General features: G+C 36.6%; 1 pseudogene; it reads left to right on the top strand.

Moving 5' to 3' along the window:
* The first annotated feature begins 6,317 nt into the window (after positions 1 to 6,317).
* On the top strand, positions 6,318 to 7,121 carry LOC103749926 (annotated as a pseudogene).
* The last annotated feature ends 3,085 nt before the right edge of the window (positions 7,122 to 10,206 follow it).

Raw genomic sequence — 10,206 nt, 5'->3', positions numbered from 1 at the left:
TTTATGAATTTGATTATGAGGAATTTAGCTTTTATTTTCTTTTGAATTCTTTCTAGGTTTTGTTTTGTTGATTGATGCTTTGCTGATGTATTTCTAAAATCATGAGAGGAATAACATCAACTACTTTAGTTTTCATTATCTCTATAAATTCATCAAAATGTAAATTATGTATTATGCTAAATTTTATGGGTTTTGTTGATCTTTTTATTACTTTCTGGGTAATTTGTGTTATCAAGTTTGATTCACAGTTTGGTTTAAATAATACTTATTTGCTCATTTCTCAATTCCAGTGGGTCAGATTATTCTGGTAATATTTGAATATTACATTTAATTTATAGTATGTTGCCTATCAAATATTCATTGTCATCAAGTTCAGATCAATTTATGTAAATGTTCTGTGAACTTAGAAAAGTGTTTATTACTTCTCTCTAACATGAGTTTATAGTCTATATTACTAAATGGATTTAATGACATAACTGAATTCCCTTATGTCCTTAGTTACTGGTTCATGCTAAATCTCTTTAATTTCAAAACAGATGTAATGAAATCTGCTCTCTTGGGTGCTTATTAAATTCTCTTTGATTTTTAAAAAATATTTTGTGTGTTTATTTTTATGTGTATGAGTGTATTTCCTGCATGTAGTTTTTCTTTCATTCATTTACCATTTCTTTCTTTTTCATTTTTAGATTATAAAAACAAAAATGCATCTTTAAAAAATAAATGACACGTTTAGCCCAAGTTTTTACCCTATCAATCAGTTTTAAAGAAAAAATTTAGGGGGGATGGAGAGATGGCTCAGTGGCTAAGAGCGCTAACTGTTCTTACAAATGACCTAGGTTCAAATCCCAGCACCCACACAGCTATTAACAACTGTCCTTAACTCCAGTTCCAGAGATACAATGCCCCCTTCTGTCCTCTGTGGGCATTGCACAACATGGGTGCACTTATACACATATAGGCATAACACTTGTATGCATAAAATAAAAATAAATATATAATTAAAAAATAATTTAGATTACTATTATTAATATTATTCCTTCTTTTATTTTACTTAATCTTTGTACCAATTCAACTTTTTTTCTTCTTCTCTCAGTTTAAAGTAGTTGATAGTCAATCCATTGCATGAATGGATCAGGCTGGCCTGGTTTCAGAGATCCTGCTTCATTTGTCTCCCAATTACAGGAATTAAAAGTGCCACCACACCCAGCTTTCCAGCCCTCTTGATTCTTTTTGCCATGCTAATCGTCTCTGTGTCGTTCCAGTTTTAGTACATGTGCTGCCGAAGTGAGCACTATTTCTTTCTTTCTTTCTTTCTTTCTTTATTTATTTATTTATTTATTTATTTATTTTTAGCATACAATACATTTTCATCATAAATGGTCACTTTATTTTACAGCAGAATCCTGAAATAATTTCTCTGACCTACTGGTAACTCAGTAGCTGTTGCCAGTCTTCTGTCCATTTCTCTCCCCAACACTCCACTCTGTCTACAGTAACCACCTTTCTATGAAACCAGCTTCTTTGAGTTTCATGTATAGATGAGATTATGAGGAATTTTAACATTTTTTATTGATTCCAGAATTTCATACAATGTATTTGATTACATTAGACCCTCTCCACCCTGCCCTCTCCAGCCCTTCCCCCATTCCTCCACCAATTTTATTTCTTCCATTATTATTTATCCATTTTATTTGTTTTTCATTTCTTGAAATCATTCTTAAATTTTATTTATTATTTTTATTTTCTATATAGGAGTACATTGCCTGAATGTATGTAGATGCACCCATGTTATGCAATGCCTATGGAGATGAGAAGAACGTGTTGGATCCCCTGTAACTAGAGTTACAGATGGTTGTTACTCATCATGTATATAGGTGCTGGGAATCGAACCCATGTCCTCTCCAAGATTAACCGTGGTCTTAACGATGAGGTCATCTCTCCAGCCCCTATTTTTCACTTTTTAAAGGTCTATAATTCCATTCTGTGCCTTTAAAGTGCTCTTGGGTTGTAGGTCCACGCCATGGAGACTGGTCAACTTTCCAGTCATCAAATTCCTGTGGAAAACTGACTCTCCCTCTCCTAGCATCCAATAGATACTCAGGACTGGGGCTTCCTTCCCATCTCCCCCATTTATGATGAGTCCCTGTCTGGCTTGTGTTTGTGCAGTTCTTGCACTGTGAGTTCATATGTGCAACTGTACTGTGGTGTTTAAAGAACATCTTTTCCTTGTATTCATCTACCACCTCTGTCTCTTACAATCTTTCTGTTCTCTCTTCCAAAATGATCCCTGAGCCTTTAGAGGAAACAGTACAATAGAGGTGTTGCATTTAGGTGTGAGCACTCCACGGTCTCTTATTTTCTGTGTGTTGACTGCTTGTGGGTATCTATGTTAATCATCATATACTGCAAGAAGTGTGCACTAATTTAGTGAATAACAATAAACTCGAAAAAATGTCATTTGAAACTTTCTTCCTGTTTCATTTTCCCAACTGTACAGGTCATTTCTTAGCTATTGTGAAAAGAGCAGCTACAAATGTGGATGTACAAGTGTCTCTCCAGTAGGATGAGTCCTTTGGGTATATGCCAAGGAGTGGTGTAACCAGAAAGCATTCTCCATACTGCTTTCCAGAGTGGTTGCACGAATTTGCAATCCCACCAGCAGTGAATGAGCATTCCCCTTTCTTCACATCCTCCCCAGCATTTAGTCTTTTGTTCTCTTTATCTTAGCCAGTCTGACTGGGGTAAAAGGGAATCTTAATGTGGTTTCGATCTGCATTTCTCTAATTACTAAGGGTGTTGAGCACTTTTTAAGGTGTTTCTTAGCCATTTTTATTTCTTCGTTTGAGAACTCTCTGCTCATGTCTTTAGCCCATCTTTTTATTGGATCATTTAATTACTTGTTTATTTTTTGAATTTTTTTGTATATTCTGGATATTAATCCTCTGTTTGTTGTGTAGGAGGTGAAGATTTTCTCCCACTCAGTGGATTTCCTCTTCACTTCCTTGGTTGTTTCTTTTGCTATACAGCTTTTTTGTTTAATAAGGCCTTATTTGTTGATTGTTGACCTTAATGCCTGAGCAACTGACATCCAATTTACAAAACCCTTTCCTACAACTATATCTTGTAGAATATTGCTTATGTTTTCTTCTACAGTTTCAGAGTTTCAAGGTCTTCATTGAGGTCTTTGATCCATTTGGAGTTGACTTTTGTACAAGGTGAAAGACAAGGATCTAGTTTCATTCTTCTACAGGTGGAGATCCAGCTTTGCCAGCATCATTTGTTGAAGATGCTGTTTTTCCTCCATTGTGTGTTTTTGGCACCTTTGTCATTTTATATTGAGGTCTTTGATCCATTTGGAGTTGACTTTTATGCAGGGTGAGAGATAAGGGTCAAGGTTTCACTCTTCTGCAGGTAAAGATCAAGTTTTGCCCACGCCATTTGTTGAAGATGCTGTCTTTCCTCCATTGTGTGTTTTTGGCACCTTTGTCAAATATCAGGTGGCTGAAATTGCATGCACTCATGTTTGGGTCTTCTATTATGTTCCATTGATCTATATGTCTGTTTTTTGTGTCAGTATCATGCTGTTTTTATGCCTATAATCTGTAAAATAGTTTGAGATCTAGTATGGTGATTGCCCCCGCCCCCTTCCTTGCATTGCTCTTTTTGTTCAAGATTGCTTTGGCTGTTTGGGGTATTTTGTGATTCCATATAAATTTTAGGATTTTTTTCCTAGTTCTCGGGAGAATGTCATGGAGCTTTTGATTGGCATTGCATTGAATTTATAGATGGCCTACCTTTTGGTAGGATAGTCATTTTCACAACATTAATTCTACTAATCCATAAGCATGGAAGGTCCTTCCATCTCATGGTGCCTTCCTCTACTTTTGTCTTCAAAGTTTTAAATTTTTCATTACAGAGATTTTTAATGTCTTTGGTTAAGTTTATTCCTAGATTTTTTTGAGGCTATTGTGAATGAGAGTATTTCCATGAATGCTTTCTCTGATTGCTTGTTATTGGTATGTAAAAAGACTCAGTTTGAGAACTTACCTATTCATTGTGCTTTAGTAATTAGGAATTTATTTTTATAATTTGTTTTTCTCTATTTTTGACAATTCCATAATACCTTCAATGTAGTTTGATTACAGTTACCTACCATCACCCTCTCTTATCCTCCTCCCTTTCTGTCTGAACGCTTTCATTTTCCTAACTTATTCCCTTTCCATCCTCAGGACATTTTTTTTTCTTTTTAATCCACTGAATTTAATTAGAGTTTTGCAGGAACATGGGTAGGGGGACATTTTGCTGAAGCATAAGACACTCACCAGTGATCATCCCACTGAACAAAATGTCTCCCCTTTCCCCAGAACTATCAGTGACATCTTCTCAGGAAGGGGTGGGGCCCTATGGCACCTGCACCGTATGATGAGAGAATGCCAGTGAACCCAATCCTATGCAGGCCTTCTGAGGGTATTATAGCTGTTGTGTGTTACTGATTATAGCTATGATCATATCTGTATAGGAGTGTTTCACAGCACTCCTCCCAATCCTCCAGCTCCTACACTCATTCTGCCCCTTCTTCTAAGACATTTCCTGGAACCTGGAAGGGGTGATAGAAGTGTCCCGTTTATGGCTAACTACTCAGCAGCAATGTATTTTTTGGACAGTTACTAGATATAAATTTCTGAATTGTCACTCACTGCCAAAGAAGCATCTCTGCCTAAGCCTGAGGACAGCATTAGACTATGGGTACAAAATAAACATTTGGAAAGCAGTATGACAACATGTGCACTCAGTAAAACAGCAGTAATAGTCGCCCCTCCCCAAGGCCTATGATTTCCCTAGCCATGGGGCCTGGCTTAGAGGACCACACATCCATTTCCATGCATTGTTCAAGACTAAACTCAATCAAAAAGTTAGTTTCTTTCTACCTTACCTAGCCCTGAGTTCAGAATTTAGAGATCAATATATCAGCATCAAGGTTCTTAATAAAATGAAGAGGTCTGGAGTCATGTTTGAAGTCCTTGTGCTGAGAGTTGTAGCCATCTCCACCATTACTCTGATGCCCACAGCCATGCTTTCACCATCTTGGCTCATCAGTTATTTTCATTCTTCCTTGCCAAGTCCTGACTCCAGAGTTTTGAGATCAATGTAGAAGCACCTATATTCAGGGAAATATCCATTTCTTATGGTAAGGCTCCTCACATGATCCAGCACATGCACTCAAACTCTTGCCAGCCATAGCACCCTGGGTCCCCAGGCCAGCTGCATGAGGCACACCTCATGCTGCCATCATAATTTTTTTCAGAAGAATAAATTCCATATTTTATGGAATATTGATCTCTAAATTCTGAACTCAGGATGGGCAAGTAAGGAAGAAAATAACTTTTTGATTGAGTTTACACCTTAAACAATGCATGGAAATGCATGTCTGGTCCTCAATGCCAGGACCCAGGATAGGAAAATCATAGGCCCTGGGGAGCAGGGAAACTATTACTGCTGTTTTACTGAGTGCACGTTTCAAACTGCCTTCCAAATGTTTATTTTATACCCATAGTCTAAAGGAATGTGTGTTACATTTTCATTATCCATTCATCAATTTATGGATATCTTAGTTGATTCCATTTCTTAGTTATTGTGAATAGAACACCAGAAAACAGAGAGATAGATGGGTAGGTATCTCTGTCATAGGGTATAGAGTTCTTTGAGGATTTTCTCAAGAGTGGTAAGCTGGGTCATATGGAAGTTCTACTTATATTTTTGAGGAACTCTCAGTTCCCCTTTCCCCACAGCCTTGTGACAGGTGTACTGCCACCAGTCTTAATGATAGTCATTCTGACTGGGGTGAAATTTAGCCTCAAAGGAGTTTTAATTCATGTTTTCATGATGGTTAATGATGTTGAACACTGTTTTGTTCTCAATAAGTTGTATCTTTATTACATTTAGAACATTGCTTTGGTGGGAGAGCAACCTGTGTGTCATGAGATGCCTGTGCAAGTTAGAATACAACTTGTGGGAGTCAGTCCTCTCATTCCACCATGCTTGTGTCAGAGATTGAACGCAGATCACAAGGCTTGGTAGTAAGTGCCTTTGCCCACTAAGCCTTCTTGCTTATCCAGTATTTCTAAATCCATCTTGGATTTAAAAGATTATGGAACACAGTAGAGGGAGTGCTTAGACAGATTCTTTAATACTACCAGAAAGGTTAGCAGGTTTAAAAATATTTATGCCCTGGTGAGACTCCTGGTATCACCATGGCCTCCCTACTGGGCCTCTGCTACTGACCTCTCAACATCAGAATACTCTTTATAGGCTTCAACATGGGATCCTCTAAGAAGATCACTCTTCGTGCTCAGCCGTGAGCAGGCTAAAGGGGTTGGAACATGATTCCACAGAAGCATTGGCAGACTTGAGTTAAAAAAAAATCTGGGTCCATTTTTGCTATTTGATGAATTTAAAGGAGGAAGGCCAGGAGAATTTCCTGATCACTCACACTGAGCTTTTGAAACTGTTATCTTACCTTCTGGAAGAGGGCAGGATGGCCCATGAAGACTTCTGAGGACACGTTGGTAAAATTAACCCAGGAGACCTACAGTGGATAACTGTAGGTCAAGCCAGTCTACATGCTGAAGATGACTTGCTCTGAAGAGCCAGCCTACCAAGAACTGAGTAGTAAAGACATCCAGAAACCCAGTAAATACAGTGTAACTGTGCTGTTATTTCAAGAGACACCCTGGGAATAAAGTCCAAGATGTACACTCACACACCAACCTTATATCTGGGCCAAGGAGCAAAACATTCCCAGTCTATTCCTAAAAGGTGGACAAGTTTCATTTATACCATATCTGGAGATACACATATTGAGCCTAATGATGCTCAACAAAAGACAGAGTTCCATCACACAGCAGTGCTTGGGGAAGGTGACAGTGTCCAGGTGGAGAATAAAGGCCCTGAAAAAGAAGCCATTTTGTCTTAATTGCTGGGGAGCTGCTAAGAGAACCAGTTGTCCAACCTGGTCCATTCATGATAAATACCAATGAAGACATTTCTAAGGCTATTCTTGATTTCAAGAATGAAAAAAACAATGGCTTGAAACCTGGAAGTCAAAGATTGGAAATCAATAAAGAACTCAAGAGCAGAGTCGGATGCTGCCTCAAACTTTGCCATTTGTGTGGTCCAACCATTAAACACTTAATTTGCAAAGATGACTTATTAGCTGGTGCTTCTAAAGTATTCCACATTGAAGTGTTACAATGATTTTTGTGGTAAGAATCATCAGAATGCATTATAGACAAATATGCTATTGTCAAAGAACAAATTTAATTAATTTTAAATTTGGGTTTGGAAACCCAACAAGTGAAAAATGGTTTCAGTAGCAATGTGTGTAGGATATTTCCTGCCACATGCAAATAAATCTAATTTTTACTTCTTTAAAAAAATAATTATTAGACATTGGTTTTTCTTCTTTTCAGAACTCTCTGTTTAGATCCATATCCCATTTAAAGATATTTTTAATTGAACTTTTGTGTGTTTCATTCACAACATCTTAGTCATCTGTATACCCCTTTCTCCATCGGCATTCTCCCATAACATCCCCCAACTGGATTTCATGCATTCTTTCATTGTTAAGGCCTATCAAGTCAAGTTAGTGTCCCTCCCTGTTTCTCAGTGAAAGTTCATTCTCTGGGGTCTAGCCAACCTATCTAGAGATCATCTCTTTCTAACCCAGCAGTAATCAACTGTCCAATAGTTCTACAGCTAAGATTGGGGCCTGCTGCCCATTTCCCTAGTTCCTTGCTGAGTTTTTGTCTGCTTGAGTTTGCATGGGTCCTGTGCATGCTGTCACTATTGCTGCAAGTTCATATGAGCAAGGTCCTAGGAGCCTGTGAGACTCTGTTTCCATATGGTCAGCACCTCCTCCCTTGGCTCTTAAAGCTTTCTGCTCCCTCTTCTGCAAGGTCCCTGAGCCCTGGATTTATTGCCCTCTGTCGCATGAGGGAACTTTGTTGATGAGAGTTGAGAGATGCATTAGTGTTCTCTCGACCCCTTATTCACTATGTTCCATGGGTGTTAGGTATAGCAGTTCCATTGTAGATGTGTCACTTAGGGTTGGGCATTTCTCAGACATTGATTCTCTGTGTGTGACCAGTTGTGGAACTCTGTACTAGTCTCCATTTGTTTCAAAAGAAGCTTCTTTGATGAGTGGTGACTGCCACAGCCCATTTTTAATTGTAGTGTTTGTTGATGTTTTGTTCTGTGAATTCGTTGTAGAGTCTAGATATTAACATCCTGTCAGAGAGATAGCTGAAAAAAAATTCCCATGCTGTAGGCTCCTTCTTCATTTGATTGACCACTCCTTTGTTGTAATTTCTTTCAAAGTATTTTTTGTAATTTTGTTTCAGAAACACATCCACATATTTATATCATGTTATGATAAAATCCAAAATCATGCTACGTCAGAAAAGTTTAACTTATTCTGTCCATATCTGCAGACTACACAAAAAATCTTTTCAGTTTACTTTCCGTTTTTTATTTCATAACATACACCTCCACCATGTAACAGTAATATAAATTGATTTTTAATTCTATAGCATTAAAGCTATATTTAATTGTGTACTTATGCATTTTTTATCAAACTAGTGCCCCACTTTAGGATACAAAGGTCATCCTTTGACTGTTCTTGATAATACACTATTTCAATTGAGAAACAGTGAAAGACACATTTCTGTATATATTATTTTGTAGTTCGAGAATGCATCATTTGAAAAATTATTAGAAACATATATATCCATATATACAAAATTGGTGTGTATAAATACATGTATACATACTGAAATTTTGCTAGATATTACCAAATTGTTGTATGACATTATATTTCTGATGGTAATATACAATAGACTGTGTGTCTTTGACATATCAGCCAATAGTGAGTTGTCAACTTTTTGGATGGGGACAATCTGAAAGGAGAGTAATGGTATTACTTTTTACTTTCCTTTTTCTTAGTATGGTTAAGGCTGACTTATTTTTCATGTGGTAAAGGATACTTGCTTTATATTTTTTATAAATCTGTGTGTTTATATGTATTCCTCATTTATCTTTGGGATTTTTTTAGTCTTACTTTCATTTGTTTTTCATTTTAAAATTTATACCTTGACAATTTCATACATGAATTTTCTTATTTTTTGGAATTTCTTTTTATGGTAAGATTACTTATATGTATGAATATTTGTATGAGTGTTTTGCCTACATTTATGTGTGCAATGCCCACTGAGACCAGAAGAGGGCACCTGATCTACTGGAACTGTAGTTATAGATGATGGTGGTTAACATGCTCAATAACAGTTTCAAGAGCAAAGACACATCTCTTTCAAAAGTGGCTATAAAGTTTTTAGATTCATCCAGTGCTACTAAAATTATTTTTGATTTATTTATTTTTGTTGTACATGTATGAATTTTGCCTGCATGTATGTAAGTGCATTCATGTCATGAAATACCTATGGAGGCTAGAAGAGGTTGTTGGATCCCCTGAAATTTGGGTTATGAAATGATTATGGAGTTAAGGAATTGGAGTTTTGGCCCTTAACCACTAAGCCATCACTCCAGCCCCACATTACTGACTTTTTTCATATTATTTTGTGAGCAAACTGAAAGCTGTTTGGGTATTTGCAAGAACTATACATATAAACAGATATATTTCTGTCAATATATTGTGAATTTTATCACATCATAAATAACACATTATCAATTATATATTATATTATTATACATTGTTTTTATAGGCATCAAACTTCCCTCCACTGAATCCAAGGTTTTGAATCACTGTTAGGAAACTATTCCATTTTCCATGTTGCAAAATAGTTGGTCCATATTTCCTTTCAGTTAATGTAAGGCTTTACCTTCACATTAAAATTTTCTAGCTCATTTAAAATTTTTTTGATATATAGCATTTGGAACAACTCAGTCATTTTCATTTGGATTTTCATACATTCTGTGACAATTTATACAGAAGTTCATCTCTCCTCTTGGTACAAAATTTCATGATGTTGTAGGTTAATTTCAGGATATGTAAGTGTGGTCTATTGCTCATTGTTTTGTCACAATGTTTCACTCACAATATTTTAATCAGAGAAGATTTGCTGCTTTTATTCTTTGTTTTTGCAAAGGTATTTTATAATTTACATGTTCAGCTCCAGAAAAAAATCAAGTTTT

The sequence above is a fragment of the Nannospalax galili genome, unplaced genomic scaffold, assembly GCF_000622305.1.
Source record: "Nannospalax galili isolate Female #2095 unplaced genomic scaffold, S.galili_v1.0 scaffold185, whole genome shotgun sequence".
NCBI lineage: Eukaryota > Metazoa > Chordata > Mammalia > Rodentia > Spalacidae > Nannospalax > Nannospalax galili.
The sequence above is the reverse complement of the archived record's forward strand: the minus strand, read 5'-3'. Positions and strand labels throughout refer to the sequence as shown.